Source organism: Agelaius tricolor, unplaced genomic scaffold (genome assembly GCF_023055355.1).
Source record: "Agelaius tricolor isolate 1412-34295 unplaced genomic scaffold, bAgeTri1.0.p SCAF_2, whole genome shotgun sequence".
NCBI lineage: Eukaryota > Metazoa > Chordata > Aves > Passeriformes > Icteridae > Agelaius > Agelaius tricolor.
In genome coordinates this window covers 9511956-9528686 of record NW_027269262.1, presented here as the reverse complement: position 1 = coordinate 9528686, position 16731 = coordinate 9511956, and positions in this window count along the sequence as shown.

Sequence of the window (16731 nt, the reverse complement as noted above, 5' to 3'; positions counted from 1 at the left end):
AGGCATGAAGTTGTACTGCTGTTATCCAAATCTCCTGCTTCTCTGTGCTGCAAGTTTTGCCTGGAGTCTCACCTCATGCTTTGAATCCATTATGCTGCCACAAATATCTAAAACTTGAAGCTGCTGAATCTGCTACTATTGGTGAATCCTAGTTGAGATGTTACTGTCTAAAAATGAAAACATCAATAATTTCCTTAATCATGGCAAAGTGTTTTTTCCATGTAGATATTGCTTTGAGAATAGAAGTTTGTATGAACAACATCAATCAAGGAGCTCACTCAAATGAATAACTTACAGCCCCGCTGGCAGCCACTATTGAAGATTAATGCTGATAAACACCACATTCAACATAAGACGAGATTTCTGAAAACAAACCAATTTATTGGATTCCCAGACATATGTATTTTGTAGTCAACCATTGATTACTGACTCAGCTGATTCTGCTGGTCATTCATCACATATGCTTATATAAAAGCTGAGCTATTCTCTTCCAGGACTTCATTTAATATACAGCACAATTACTTGTGAAGCAGTACCGTTCCAGCTGAAAGAAATTACCTTTGAAAGCTGCACGCTGAAGTTGCCCCGTTTACATAGCCCAAGCATGACAGACATACAGATACATTTTGTGGGGATAAATATTGCGAGTCAGAGAGGAACTGAAAGTTTTGTGCTGGATACCAGGGATGACTCTTCACTGTCTGAAGAGGGGGTGTAGTGTTTATGACTGTATTTTTTTTTTAATGAAACAATGGCAACAAATGTTAACAAATAAGAAGGGAAAGATCTTGTCTTCAATCTCCTGCCATATACATACAGCATACTTTCATTCTATCTACTCTTACCTACACCTCAATAATCCTGCGGCGTTGACATAAACATCAGGCCTGTAAGCAAATTATTGCAAAAGAATGGATGCTAAATGGGTGAAATATTTGGGTGAGATTTGATTGTAGGAATGGCAGGATAACTTCCAAAACCATTGTCAAGCATTTCTTCATTTTGCTTAAACAGATAAGCTTTTGTAAGCATGTCCTGATTTTACAAAGGTACTTGAAAAGGTGAGGGGCTCTATAAATTTCACACTTGGTGTTAGGCACACACTTAAGGCACGGAAGAATTAAACACCATTCCTGTTACATAAAAAAGATTGGCTTGAGAATATACTTTATTATTACAAGAGCTAGGGAAGTGTCAATTGTCATTACATAGGTTATTTTCCCACATAAGTTTGTGCTGTTGATGTGATAAGGCTTTCTTGGTTTTGTTTTGTTTTTAACCAAACCCCATTGCTGCTAGCTTTTTAAAAATAAAGTCTGCTTCTTAATGCAGTGAGGTTTTTCTTGATAATGACACTGCACATAATCCTGAAACCTGGATGTAAAGTTTAACTATTTGAAAAAATGCCCCTCAGTACTATTATGATAACTAGCAGGCTTTGGTGCCCGAATTTTGTTCCTTTCATATCATAGAAAGCAATTCAGAACTTGTTGCTCAGTGTGCTAGTTTTGGCTGGGGTGAGGTTAATTTTCTTTAGTGACTAGCATGGGACTGTGTTTTGGATTTGTGTTGAAAATGGTATAATAGAGGAGTGTTTTTCTTATTGCTCAGCAGTGTTTGAGGAATCAAGGACTTTTCTGCTTCTTGTACTGCCATGCTGGTAAGGGGGCTGAAGGGTATGTCCCCTCTTTAGCTGGGATAAAGTCAATTTCTTCTCAGTGGCTGGTTCAATGCTGTGTTTTGGATACAGAATGAGAATATACTAATGTTTTGGGTTTTGCTAAGATGTGTTTATCTTAAATCTAGAACTTTTTTTTTTTGCGTCTCATGCTGTGTCAGTGAGAAGGTACATAAAAGAAACTGGGAGGGAGCATAGCAGGGACACTTGTTCAGAGTCCCTTGAGAAGCAGCCCTTAAAAGCAAAGGGGCTGTAGCTAGAATCACAGAAAACACTTGTATGATCAGCACTTCTGTATTATGGGTGGAAGATTGGTTGTGCCATCTTTTTTATAAAACGTGATGACAAGGATAAAAGGAATCCAGGCAATGAAATGTTCTTCAGGAGTTGGTACAGCTGAAAATGATAGTTTAGATTCAGCAACTACAGTTTTACAGTGTTACCAAAGATGAAGAAAATTTTCCTTTCTTATTTCTTATCTGGCAACTTGTTTATTATTGGATAAATATTTTTTGGTTTTGTTTAATTGATCAAATCCTGGAGATTCTTTGATTCTGAAAAACTTCTGAGTCTTTAATAGGAAAAATATTAACCTAAATGATCCAGAAGCAGCAGGTAATCTAATTTTGTGCACAAAACAACATTTTTTTTTGTGCTTTCTATAACCCTCTAATCTTCTTCTCACTCCTAATTCTCAGCAGATATATATCAATTTGGTGTCCATCACTGGGGTTTTCTCCACAGATCTTGCTCTTCTCTGTGGAGTCAGTTGTGCTACCACCTTTAAGGGTGAATAAAAAATTCCTTGTGTCTGATTTGGATCTGTTTTCAGATTCACCAACGCTTGCTGATGATTAACTTCATTGTTAATATACTTTAAATTCATTGTGCTAAGGCTCCTCCTCTAAGCTGATCCTTGCTGTGCTCATTAGAAGTAAGATATGGTTGTCATGAAAGAACAGTTAGCAAAGCCCACTACTCTGCTGGGAGACACCTGCACTGTGCAATGCCAATTCAATATGGGCATTATTATTTTCCACACCAAGTGTCTCATGGCTCTTTATGAAAACGGGAGTACAATCAGCATGTTGAGTCTACAGACTCAAGGAACAACACATTGAAAAAGAGCTTTCAGTTATACTTTGAAAGTAACTAAATGCTGTAGCTTTATAATATTTTATGAATAAAAGGAAGACAATCCTCTGAGTGCCATGCAAAGGAAGTCAAAGCCCAGCAACCAAAGAGTTTTAACAAGGCACTAATTAAGCACCTTTGATCATTCTGAATGTTCATAAAAGAGAATGTAAAATAAGTAGATATAAGAACACAGTCATATGTGCTTTTGTGATTGACATAAATTTGTTTTAAAATCATAAGTAAAAGTTGAAATTAATGGAAAATGATTGCTAGTTTGTTTAGAAGCATCATGATGAGAAAATATGCTGTTCTGAGAACATCAAGTAAAGAAATATGTGTAACCTTTATTCTGGAATAGAAGGAAAGATATTGCTAATATTAACAGCTGCAAAACTGTTCTGTAGGAAGCAGGGTGAAGCACAAATCAAGAAAGAGAGAAATAAATAGATGAGCATTATGCAAAATAAATGGGATTTCATTCTGAAAAAGTTCTGAGAACAGTAGAAATAATGATACCCATGTCCACTGTTAATTAAGCCATAACAAAGAAATGGAGAATGGGAAAATGATTTTGTTAAGGTCTACTAGAATTCTCACAAGAACAGTAGGACCCTTGTCAGGATGAAGACCCTGTACAAGCTGTATTCCTTAAAAATACAATCTGAGTCTATTGTGAGTCTGGTTATAATAACAGGGCTGGCAGCATATTGGAGGCCATCACTGCTTGCACTGAATTTTTTCTTCACAAGAGAGTGGACTTCCAGTTAAATTAACATTTGATTACATATTAACATATAAATGTTTATCAATGGAGGACTCAATGTTTATCAATGGAGGACTCAAAGGCAATAGGAACTGCCAGTATTGCACTTGATTCTGTATGGCAAGTGGAACAAGTGCCACTATTTTGGCAACATCACAAGTGTTAATCAAGTGCTCAATTCACTGTTGTCTTTCCATGTACAACTGGTCATTCTAGTGCAGAGTGCAAAGAACTGGGATTTAGGTTCCTACAAAATGACAATGTTGCTATTTTCAGAGTCAACACTAGTGTAATATCTACATGTGAAGGAAGCCATCATAACTGAGTTGGAAATTTCTAATACCCAGATGGTCTAAAATACTACATTAACTACAGTGGTGATGTTATTCCATTTACAATTGCAGAGAATTTGTACAACGATCTTTGGTTTAAAATGTAGATTCTTCTCAGAGTATATGACAGAATTTTCTATTCTATTTTACTCTTTCCTTGGTAATTGTGTAATATGTAGTAAACCTTGTTATTTCTTTGGAAGTCTCTGCTTTCAGTTGTATTATGAAAAATTAATAATTGCTTCACTGAACTGCAGTCATACTGTCATGATGATAACACAACTGCCATTGATTACTGTCATTTTTTACATAGTCTTACTCTCACTCCTCTGTACAATCCAGGTTTCTGTTGATTTAAACTAAGCCAATTGCAGTACTGACATGGTCTTCAAAGACAGCTCCATCAGTCTCCAACTATAAAAACAATAACATCTTTAAATTAGACTGAAGTTTTGCTTTCAAAATGGCTTTTACAGTGAAAGCATCTCTCTGTACTTCACTGCTTGTATGTTTATGACAATCTGTCTGTAATTGTGAGAGAAATAATTTAGGTTTAAAAGCTATTAGTCCCAGATGTACAATTGAATTCTAGTCTTCATTACAGAAAACACAGCAGACTAAAGAAAAGCAGACAAGGTCGGAGCCGTCCAAGGAGCAGTGAGAGGAAAAGGTGATTATCCTGGCAAAAGCCCACAGGTACATTGCCTTGTTGAGTCATCTGATTGGGGAAAAGCTGCATCTTTAAGGAATGCTGCTGTCCTTTTAGAGGTATTGTGTAGAGGCAAATGCCAGGGAGATTTATGTGCTTCATTCCCTGACCTGTGATAATGCATCATTAGAGCCCTCCGTGTTTTCCACCTTTGTGAACAAAGACTCATAACGGGGACAATTATGAAAAAAGAAGAGCAGTGGCAGCAGGGGAAGCGTGGCTCAGGCACACAGAACTTCACTCAGAAGTTGAATAGAGATATCCTTTTTTTTGCATTGCACCTTCATTTCACTTTATTCTAAGGACAACATCTCTCCTTGCCTATCTGTCCAAAGCTCAGACTCCTTGACAGAATTGGAACATAGCACAAAGACAAAACACACATCCCCCATTCCCCCAGTTGTCCTCCTTATTTAACCCTTCACCTTCTTAGTGGACATTAAAATAAATTTAGAGGCATAAGAAACTTATAAGGAGAGTTGAGGTCACTTGTGATCCCTAGTGAGAGCTCTATTGGTCCTCTGAAGTGCAGTGATAACAGTGAAAACTGTTTCATGGCCCTGCATACCTTTGCTTTTATCCTGACCCCAGGCAATCTTTTTATTTCTCTTGCTGAAATACAGAGCTGCTGCTCTATCTGACTGACTGGGGAATAAGTTTATATGTATTTAACCAAACCAGACTAGCATCCCCTCTTCTCTGGCCATGGATGAATATAGATTCAAGCAGTTGTAATGCTTTTCTGAGAACATTACCAAGACATTTTAATCACGGCTTACTGCACTGGTAGATTAGTACCCAAATGCAATGACCTTCTTTTTGCTGTGGACATGAACATGCCAGAAAACCAAACTGTACTATTCTTTGTCTTGATCCAATAAATTAGGATTAAATAAACAAGAGAGACAAGTGCGATGTACTTTGAAAATCTGAGTGCACCTGTTCTGTAGTGGAAAATTGGATATTCTTTTTTCCCCCCTCACATAAAAATGCTGCTGCCTGTGTTTGTCTCTTACGGGATGACACTATAACCTGAATTTATGCGTGGCTTCCTACATATTTTGCTATTGGAGGTTATTAAGAAACAAAACAACAAAGAAAAATTGGTGTGCATTAGGAGGTATTAGAATTACATTGGTCTGACTGTCTGTTCCTCTGCTGCAGTGAGGTCTGATTCCACAAATATGCACAAGAATGTGTCTTCTAGGGGGCAGAAGCATGGAGGAAAGAGCTACCTGAAAGCCTTGTAACCATATTTAAAAGCAAGCATTATCCTGAAGTGCTATGATCAAATGATGTGTTCTCATGCATTGTGGTTTTGGCACTTCTATTAGGAAACGTAAAGATCAGATACTTCCACATCAAACTACCTGAGATCTGTAAACACTTTGTATTAGTCTGTGTGGATGCACAGAAAGGAAGGAGGGTCTGATCCTGTAATAGAGTATCAGCTTCTCAAGCCAAGCATATCCAGCCCAGTTCTTTTCTCAATTTCACTTTCTCGTGGAATCAGAATGAGATGTTTTACACCATGTTGGAGTTTATGGCTTCATATATCAACAGATATAAAAGTAAGCATGCCTCTAGGCATCTCTGCCTTCTTCCATATCTTGGAAATGGTCAGAGCAGCATCCTTCATCTTTGTGGAAAGGTGCAAGTGCATCAGTTATCCTTCTCTGCTGAGCTGGGAAAAGGTGCTGAGTTGGGTATGTTTTGTCACATTCCAACTGTTAGTAGCTGGTTTCCATCAGCAGTACTGCATTAAAAATTGAGAACCTCTGTCATCATTATTTGAGAGCTGCAACACAATACTTACTTTCCATGTTGAGGGGAGTCTATTTCCACATGTGCAAGTAACCAGCTGGTGTCAGAGAGAGTGGCGTGCTCTGCACACACTCACAGTCAGAATTCAAATAGGGATCACTGTGATCCAAAAAGAAATAACTTTGCATGGTAAGCAAAGGAGGAAGCCCCTATCTCTTTGAGCTTTTCTGAGTATTTCCTATGATAATTTCACCTGTTGATTACTCTTTGAGTGCTTGTGGTGGTGTGGAAAAGAAATATTTCAAAGCAAACAAGAAAAACAACCAAGAAACATAAAAAGTGAGGCAGAACAGATGTTTCGTTAAAGCATGGTTGTATAATATTGGCATAAAAAAGAAAGTGTTTTATTTCTTTTGTGTCCTGAGAGGCATGTAATAAAATTAATTTTATTACTACCTGGTGTGTTCATCAGGTGGCTGGGTAAAAAAGTAAATATATTTTTATAATGGTTATAAACTGTTTTATGATATCTTAATCATGTATTGTCAAAATTGAGATTGTTCAGAAGGTTTTGATGCACAAGACCAGTGCGAAGCAAGAAAGATTGCAGTTTGTGCAGTTTCGTTATGTTATTAAACTCCATAAAAGCAGCTCTGCAGGTAGAAAGCTGTAGCTGAGTACAAAAGTATATATTTTATATGATTCATTTTATGAAATGGCAACTGTAATTCCAGCACTTCATTATTACATCCTTGATTCATCTAAGTGCTTAAGCGTCAGGCCAGGTTTAAGTCCCACTGAGTTAACTTGCTGCGGAAAGTTAGTCACAGTTAAATCTGCAGCTCAGTTGAGCTCTGCTCCAGTGAATTCCCTAATACTCCTGGCATGTGGGTGTCTGCTAAAGCTCTGCCTATGCAGCCAGATGCTCCTGTGGAGAGGGTGCCACAAGTCAGTGAGGTTTTAGAGAGCTGGCCAGGCAGAGCTCTAATAATATTACATGCTACAGCACTAAATATGCCCAGGGCTTTGATTGCTTTTTATCTTCCACTGATAGATCTGCTGTCCAGGTAGCAATGAGGGAAAATATCTTAGATGAGATGCTAACTAAGCATGCTGAATTATTGGGAAAGCAGAAGCATTTAAATTATCTGAAGCACCTGATGTCCAGTGTTGCCAGTCAAAGTTCTAGATAATTTGAGCCTTAGATAAACCTTCCTAACATGTCAAGTGATTTGGAGTCTGTTCTCATGTCTCTTGAGGACTTCACAATTTCAAAACCTTTGATAGATGGTTATTTTCCTTCTCTCCCAAAACATCTGCCTTCAGACAATAAGCCATTTAAGCAGAGGGTGACAAAGAAAAATGAAATCTTGCATTCATTAGAAGTTAAATAAGTAGTAATCTCTGGTGTCCTTGACCTTCACAATTAGTAAGAATGACAATAATAAATGATAATTATTAGTAAAGAGGGATTATCAATAAATAATATAAAAATGCTTTCTTAAACTGCGTTTCAGCTGTATACTTAGCAGCCCTCTGGAGGTGCAACAGTCTTTTTCATTTTATAAGTGTGAAAGCCAAAGTAAGATTACAGCTTTGCAATAACATTTTACTGATATGTTTCTAGATAGAATTACATTACACAATGAAACCAAGAAAAGACACTTATGACCAGATGACTTATGAAGGATATCACAGGAAAAAAAACTAAGACATTTGTGAAAACAGAAGACTGTCCTGAGTTTTACAGTCAGTAGGTGCATCCTCTTGTAGCAATGCCTTATTTATCTGTAAATATTGCTGTGGTGCAAACAGCCAGAAATGTGTGGCAAACTGGCTATTGTTCCTAGCAAAGCACTTCGATGACTGAAGCTTCTATGACAGACTTTTTTTTTTTATTAAAGTCCTTGGTTTTGATCGGTTTCTTGAAATATGCATTCTTTGGGTACACACATATATTTTTTCTGTCATTTAAACTGCTATTATTACTGCATTACCTCTTTATGCAGCACAGGAAAAAGATGGCAGGAACAAAATAACACAGGAAAAAAGTGCGAGCACCACAGCGTGCTAGTGATACAGGTGACAGGTGGGAAGCAGAAATGAAGCTTTTCATCTGTCAGCTTCAGGGGTATGCAACTGTTTTAGGAAGAAGGTTCAAGAAATACATGGCAAAAGTAAGTGGAACATTACCTGGAGAAGAAAATTTGAATATCACTAAGCCAAAGGAAGTGAATGTATTATTTCTGAGGAGAGATGGAGTAAATGGAGACAAGGCAGATTAATGAGAACATGACCATTGTGCCAGAAGAACAAAAGAGATACAGATGCAGAGGGCTTGCATCACACACCGATAATCAATTTCTGTGTTTGTAGTGTCAAATACAAAATATTGCTACTTTATAGATGTGGATGCTCAGGGTATCCTCTACTGGTGAAACTTTATGTAAGGTAGCTTTAACATGTACACAAATCTCAGACCACTCAGGGCCCTGTGAACCTGACTGGAACCAGTAAACCCTTTTACTAACAATGGGAGGTGTGGGATACAGGGTCAGGAGTAAATTACACTCACCCCTTAGAAGCACAGTTGTTGATTGCATGCATGGGTAAACCTTGGTGCTCTTTCAAACCCTGATGCTGATGTGTCCACATTTCAGAGCTTTTTAATGTGGAAACAACTTGGAAAAATAGGCAAGGATCTTTACCTAGTTACTTCATTAAATAATAATGGAGTGTAGCTGGTGTCCCAGTAATTTGCCATTCGGTTGCAAAATGTCCTCCCATACGACATAACTTCTCATGCACAGAGGTCAAATGAGTTTTCCAACATCATACACTAGGATGACAGTGGATTCTGCATTCACTGCTCCAATGGAAATAAAACTTTGTCCTTGTGCAGTGCTGGAAAGCCTTGCAAAAGTGAGATACATGTTTAAACTCCTTTAAGTGGTGTGAAGTTCTCCTCCTTGTTCATGCAGTTCTAGAATTAAAAAATCATATCCATGTAGCCAAACTTTAGAAAATAGTGCTCCACAAGCTCCTCCTGTAAATCTTGACATTAAACCAGTCTCAGCATTGTCTCGCCACTTGAATCATTTATTTAAGCGGTGATAATAAAAGGTGTCAGCAATTCAGTTGTAAGCTCTTGAAGATTTCTGTGCGCATTGACCTTTAAGTGTTTGCATCTTGACAGGTGAGCCGTTCCTAACATCTCCTGTGAGATATGGCCGGGGCAAGGGGTCAGGCACGCTAATGATAAAATTACCATTTACCTTTTACCTCACCAGCCTCAGTGCCTGACATTATAAATGTAGGTAACCTTTCACCTGAAGGCCCTCTTTCTTCTGCAGTGCTAGGGATTATGAAGAAATGAATGTGCTCACAGCTGCAGAAGAGGTATAAGTCATGAAAAAAATGGTGGTTTTGGTGATTCTTTTCCTTTAATTTTCTTCCCTTTTTTTTAAACCAAAATCATGTTTTTGGAAAAAGTATGAAAAGTTTTACCCTGTTTTATCTCTTAAAGATGGTTATTTGGCTATTTCTATTTTCTATATCTATATATTCTATATCTAGTAAAGATTATTCTGTTCTTTCTTATTAAGATCAAAGCAATATTTATTAATTGATTAATGCAAACGATATCACAGCAGTCAATAAGGTTTCTTTCAGGGATAAGTGACCACATTAATGAGACTGTGTCATGACCTTCATAACCCAAAAGAGTCAACTCGTTCACCTTTATATCCTGATCCAGGTTTTCTTGAGCTTTGGCAATTTTCTGATTTGAGTCAAAATTCCTCTCCCAAAGGCAACACCATTCAATCAGTGGTAATGGGTACACAATGAGAGCTTTGGAGGTGTCAGTGTGACTCTGAAGATTTGCCAAGGACTGCTGATCTCCCACCCACCTATGATATGCCTGATTGCTCACAAGTAAGCACTTAGACAATTGTATGTACTGTGGCAATTAACAAGAGTGGTGTGTATTTACTTCTCCACATATAAAATATTTCTGATATTCTGTAAAATCCATGCATGTTGGGGATAAGACAACTATCATGCCTAGAAGAAATATTAAAGATGGTGCTAGGCCCAGAGCCTGCATTTTTTGGCTGAGTCATGGGCAGGTGATTAATATCCTGATTTGAAATACATGTTCTTCTTCTTGCCAGAGCTAAAGCATATGAGGGTGGCAAATGTATGAAGAGACAGACACAGAAAATAAGATTCAGTTCATTGCACTGATCAAGAGCCAAATGATCACAAGCATTAGTAGAATTACCTCCCAGAAAAACAGCCCTTTTCTGATAAATGCAGCCATGTAACCGCTAGGGTATAAATCGTGCAAATTGAAGACTATAGTTCAAATATATATCTTTATATTAAGTTTAGTGAAATTTTGTATTGTGTGAACATTATTCATGTCTATGAATCTTCAGCACAAATCTTGTTGCATTTTATTTGTGTTATAAAGAGATACATTTTGCAAAAGTTTCATTCAGTGAATATCAACCTTTATGAAATTGTGCTCTAGTAAGTCTATAAAAATTGTTGCATCTCCCACACAAAACCTGAGCAGACCTTATTCTAGTTTTATCTATACATATACACACAGAGTTCAAGCATCTTATAAATGAAAGGTACAACTTCATTTCTGTTTGAAGCTGGCAGAGTAAGTAAAAGGATTGGCTAGCACATATTGAAAGGACAGTCAGGTTGCAGGCTGGAAAAGAAAAAGCCCACAGAAGAATTATTTTCCCTTCTAGAAAAGTACATAGCTCTCCTCTCACATTAGCCTGCACTGCTTTGGCCATCAGGGAGTTTGTGAAGTGGTGAAGCAGGATGGAAAGCACAGGAAAAGCCTCCTCTGGGAAGCTTGTACTCAAATCAAATGTGTTGAAAGGACACAGACAGGGATGTCATTCGGGCTGGATAGCCTGACAGAGTTATTTCCAGGCTTATCAGATCATGTTCCACTTGTCTGAATACTCTTGTTTTACTTCTGTGCATCAACACAAACTCAGCCCCCAGCACCAAAAGCAGATTCATTTCCACAGTACAAAGGGCTTAACTGTGCTTTTCAGCAGGTTTCCTCCTCCTACCCCTCTGCCCCTCTTTCTCCTGGGATGGATTGCTGCTCCTACATTCAAATTCTGCATTTACCATGGAGTAACTATTTCCTAATTACAGCTTAGACCATGGAGTACACGCCGTGCTATACAGAGATGTAGGAATTTTCATAACAGCATGAAAGGTTGCAGAGACTCCATAGGTGTAATAGAAGTTGCTGGTAACACTTATAAATGGGTTTTATAGGATATTACATAGTCCCATCCACCGATCCATGTCTCTGGGACTGGGATTAGTATTCCATGCTTCTGCAAAGTTCCAAGCGCGTGGTATTAAATCTGTTGAGGAATAAAAAGAATCCTGCCAGTAAATATTTCTTTCCCCTTCTCTACACTCCAGCACTTCGAAGGATCAGTACAGGCCAGGCTCATGTAGTTGAGTTGCTGCCAGTCAGTTGCTGATTCTGAGTTAGGAAACAGGAGTGTGACCACTTATAGGGCAGATTCCTGCATTGACAGAGAACACATATTTAGCCCTCACAAAACCTGCAGTGTTTCTCAGCATGGGCTAACATGATCTTTGCAATATCATGCCAGTAAAATCCCTCAAATACTGGATTATGCTCTGTCTCATCCCTTTTGTATTCATTGAATATATATGATGCTAGCTGGCTTGAAGGAATCTCTCTTTTGATTTCCCAGGGGATATCCACTGAAGGTTTGATCCTGCAATACATTGAATAGGCTGAGCATTTAAGGAAGCCAGAGGAATTTGAGAATGTAAAGCTATCTGCTGAATGAAGACATGAAGAGATGTGTTGCACTAGTTATGTTGTGCTCAATGTCATGAAAAATATTTCAAGGCAGGAAGAAATAGGAGCACTTAAAATATAAACAAACAAACAAAAAAATCTAATAAGAAAAATACTTCCTGGAGACCAGGAGGGAGAAGAAAATTGTACCAGATACACCACATTCCTGAATCTGCAAGGAAGATCTGGTTTCATGGCAAGGACAAGGTCAGAGCAGAAGACTTTCTACGTTACCACTACCTGCACCACTAACACCTATTAAGTCCAACAGGAAACATATTTTGCAGATTGGCTGGAAAACTAAGATGAAAGGACACATTTAAAATACAGATGTTTCCATCTGAGAATATGTGTATTGATTCTTGAATCTTTCAAAGCCACATTAATCATGTGACAAAAAGGCAAAATGTGACATACCAGTTTAGGAATGAAAGAAAAGGGAAGTGACTTTTTACCGGAAAGATCTGTGGCAAAATATTTCTGAAAATCAATCAACAGTCAAATAAGTCTAGTGAAGAATTGAGCACTCTTCAGGGACTACAGGATGTAATACTTTTTCTTTTACATTTTTATTATAGAAAATATAGTTTGCTAACATAAAGAATAAGTGGATATGTCTTTTCATATTTCAAAAAGGAATTCTGTTTTTCTGGTAAAATAAAAGTGGTTGCAGTGCTGATAGGAAACTTACTTATAATTTAGCAACTTATAATTTAGCAACCCTTTGAAATATATTCTGTTTGAAAAACAAAGAAAGTTAAAGTAGTTTGTCCCCAGTATTCAAAACTTTTTACCCAGTATTCTGGGTAAAGATTGGAATTAGCTTCAGAGAATGACTTTAGTGGGTTTTGGATCTAGTCCTTACACTTAAAGCTACTGCATGACCTTTTGCTGTGCTTAATACACCACCAAAAAAAAATTGTTTATTGTTTAAAAATTAACACATGGATTTTTGTTTTTATAAGTGTCTGTAGCAGAAAGGATTTGTTCAAATGAAAAATGCATATTTCATGTGTTCACTTTCTAGAGTCCTCATAATGGAAAACATTTAATCAGGGGATGGGTTAAATATGGTATGTGTTACAAATATTTGCCCAATGCAAAATAACTGTGTGCGTATATGTCTGTGTACACAATCACACAGATACATAAATAGAAATGCAGGTATAATGTACATACACGTGAGCATGTGGGAGTGCACATCCTTAGAAGCAACAAAGAACCAATGCATATTGCAACTAAATGTGGTATGTAATTTCCCAGTTAAGATCAAGACCTGGGAAAGAAACGCTGTGTGCAGGGCTGGCAATCCTCTGGGGAAAAAGCCAGAAGACTTGATACTTAAAAGGTTCATGCATTGCTTCTTTCTGCTCTGAAAATGCTGAATAGGAAACTCAGGTGCAGCATCTCCAAAAGCCTGCACTGAGAGCACTACTGCCTGCCAAGGTGGAATGTGAAGGGAAGAAACCTTCAGCTTTCATGAAGATCTTGCTCCTTCAACCAGTCTTTCTGCAACTGCTGGGAAGAAAGATGTGGAGATTCTTGGCTGTGATATCTGGGGGCAGAATTCTTTTACTAGCCCGGTGCAACTCCTTTTCTTCTAATGAGAAAACATTCTTGTAATGTAGAACAGCTGAAATCCCACAGGTTTTTAGTCTTCATAGTTTTATCTTATGCACTTCCACTGAAGAATGCAGTGGGGGCCAGAGCTATATGTGAGGACATAGTGCTGCTACCTCTTATTAGACATTTCCATTTCTTCCAGCCTGAAAGCTTTCCCATACCTTATTAGATTCATTAATGTGTGTTTATAATACTGCAGTTGTACTTTGATGATTTTAGGATGTCTGAGGCTGGAAGGGAATGGGATGACATTTCTAGTATAATTTGTTCTGCATAAAACCTGTTCCCATTAATACTGAAGTTCATTCTCTATTTGTGAAGCTACTGGACCAAATCAGCTCATGCCAACAGGCACGCTTTGCTGACAGCTCAAGAAGCTTTGCCAGTTGACACCAGCTAAGAATTTGGCTCCACAGTTTGAGGGAGGGAGGCACAAAGTTTAAATAAGTGTTAGTGTAAGTGTCAGATTGCATTTCCATTTCCATCAGATCAAGTCCACAGTAAATTCATTTAAAGCAAGGGATTTTTTTCTTTTCTATTTTCTTTGGTGTAACAGAAGAGAGTTTGTCCCTGAGAATTTATGTCTTCAAAAATCTCAGTGAGGCAGAAAAAAACACTTTTTAGCCAATCTCTGAGATGCTGATGAAACCCAGAGCAACCCACTGATATGTAAAGTACCTCATTTAATGAATTTATACACACATGTGTGTATGTGTATATGTGTATGTATACACACAAATACACAATTTGACTGAAAAAAACCCCTAACCCTAAGCAAAAGAAAAATCCTCAGGACTAGATACAGTACCCTTTAAGTACAGAGCTGTTTAAAATATCAATCTCCTTCTTGTAATTTGATGTGTGAAATTCAGGCACACATTTACAATTCAGATCCTATTCCTTAGGGATTCCCATTTAGGGCCTGTTTGTATGATTTATTTAGTGCCTTTCTTCACTCACTTACGCTTGAGATCGTTAGGTATAATGCACATATATGCACAGGGATAAAATGTTTATCATCATTACTTCAATGAAGTCATTTGCCATCCTTGACACCCTCTAATGTCCCAAGTGCTTCAACCCACTAGCTCATTTGCCCAGCTTTGCTCTCTCTTCACTTTTTCATCTCAAATTCTCAATGTGTTCCCCTCATCAATCACATATGTTTAGCGGGTAGCAAGAGGAAAGGCAGCAGAATAATTATCCAAATATAACAAAAGAAGGTCCCCTTTGTGATTCAGAAGGGACATGGATGGGGGAGGGGGAACAGAGGAATCAGGAGTGTGGATTTCATGCTTCTTTGAAAACACTAATGTTTAATGGAAACCAAAGGATCCACTGGAAGTTATCATGGCCTCAAGTCTGTGTCCCACATAGCTAACCTGAGGGCTTGGTCCCACCCAAGTGTCCTCTTTCTGCTCTGCCTCTCATTGCCTCAGGTTGCCAGCATTTCACCACCTCTGATGGTTGCACTCAGGAACCACTTTGAATGTATGCTTTTGGATCTATTTTTCAAAAAACCAGGATCCAAATCACTGTGCCCTGACTACATTCAGCTAATTGGCCCTTGCTTTCGATGACATCCGTGGTGTGGGGATGAGCAAATTGAAGATGAAAGGGTGGGCTGGAGTGGGGGCAGGGGGAAGTTAGCATGGCCTGGGGCACAGTGTCTGCACAACTGGGGAGAGGCGAGAGAGTGTGGGGTCCCCAGGTGGTTGTGTGCAAGGTGACTTTTTCACTTTGAAAGAAGATTGGTCTCAGATTTCTCTGCCTTCCTGGTACAGGCATCAGCTGCAACATGGTGTTTCTCCATGATGTGAAGGAAGGAATATACACAAAGCCTTGCAGAGTCTAGTGCTGGGGAGACAGATCCTCGGGATGTTCATGCTCAGGAAAATGAATGTTTTTAGTGGTGCTTCAGAGCTCAGTCAAATTGTGGTTGCCAATGTGTGCTAGAGTTCACACAAATTAAAACAGAAATTTCTTGTGTAGACCAGAAAACCAACACAGAGTTTGAAACAAGCAAACAATTCAAGATGGAAATGAACAAGTATTTATCTGCTTATTTTTCCTAGTAATTCCATGCTGGGCTTTGATCATTTACTCAAGCTCAAAATTCAATCAGAATGACAATTACCAGAAGGAAAAGTCAGGGTTTCTGAATGCTACCTGACACTTTAAAGCAATAAACAAATAGCTAGTCGTAGCAAAAACTTTATTTTCCCCTCAGTTCACCCTTCTCCCTTTCCCTAAATATGAAGGACTTTGCCATGCACTTGGGTGGTGGATCTGACATAATCATGGAAACACTTCAGAGAGATTGCATGTGGTCTTCATAGGAAACACAGCAGCAGTGGTTATCTCTGATTACAAAAGGAAATTCTGCCCTTGGACATATCTACTGCACCAGCTGGTAGAGGCAAATGTTCTACCAGGGAATTCCCAATCCCTTTTTTTCACAGCAATAGGGAAAGAAACAGAATATGAACTACTGGTACTGAAAAAAGGGGTTAAAAACTAAACCTCTACCGAAAACTAAAGGTTCTTGACTTGCTTTTTTTTTAAGGGCCTGTATATAACCTGGGATACTTATAATCTAGTCCAGTTTAAAGTATGTGAGCTAGAGGTCATATCTGCTCATTAGAGTCCCCATGGACTTCTCCAATCTTTTTGTCTCCACAACATTCAATGGCAATAAGTTCTACTGTTTAAAGAGGCAGTGTATGAAAAGAAAATAATGGACTTTTCTGGATCTTTGATAGAGATTTGTCATTTTTGCTACCTGAAAGTGCAAAGCGTGCAGTTTTTCTTAGCCATTTTTCATGCCATATCTTAGCACAT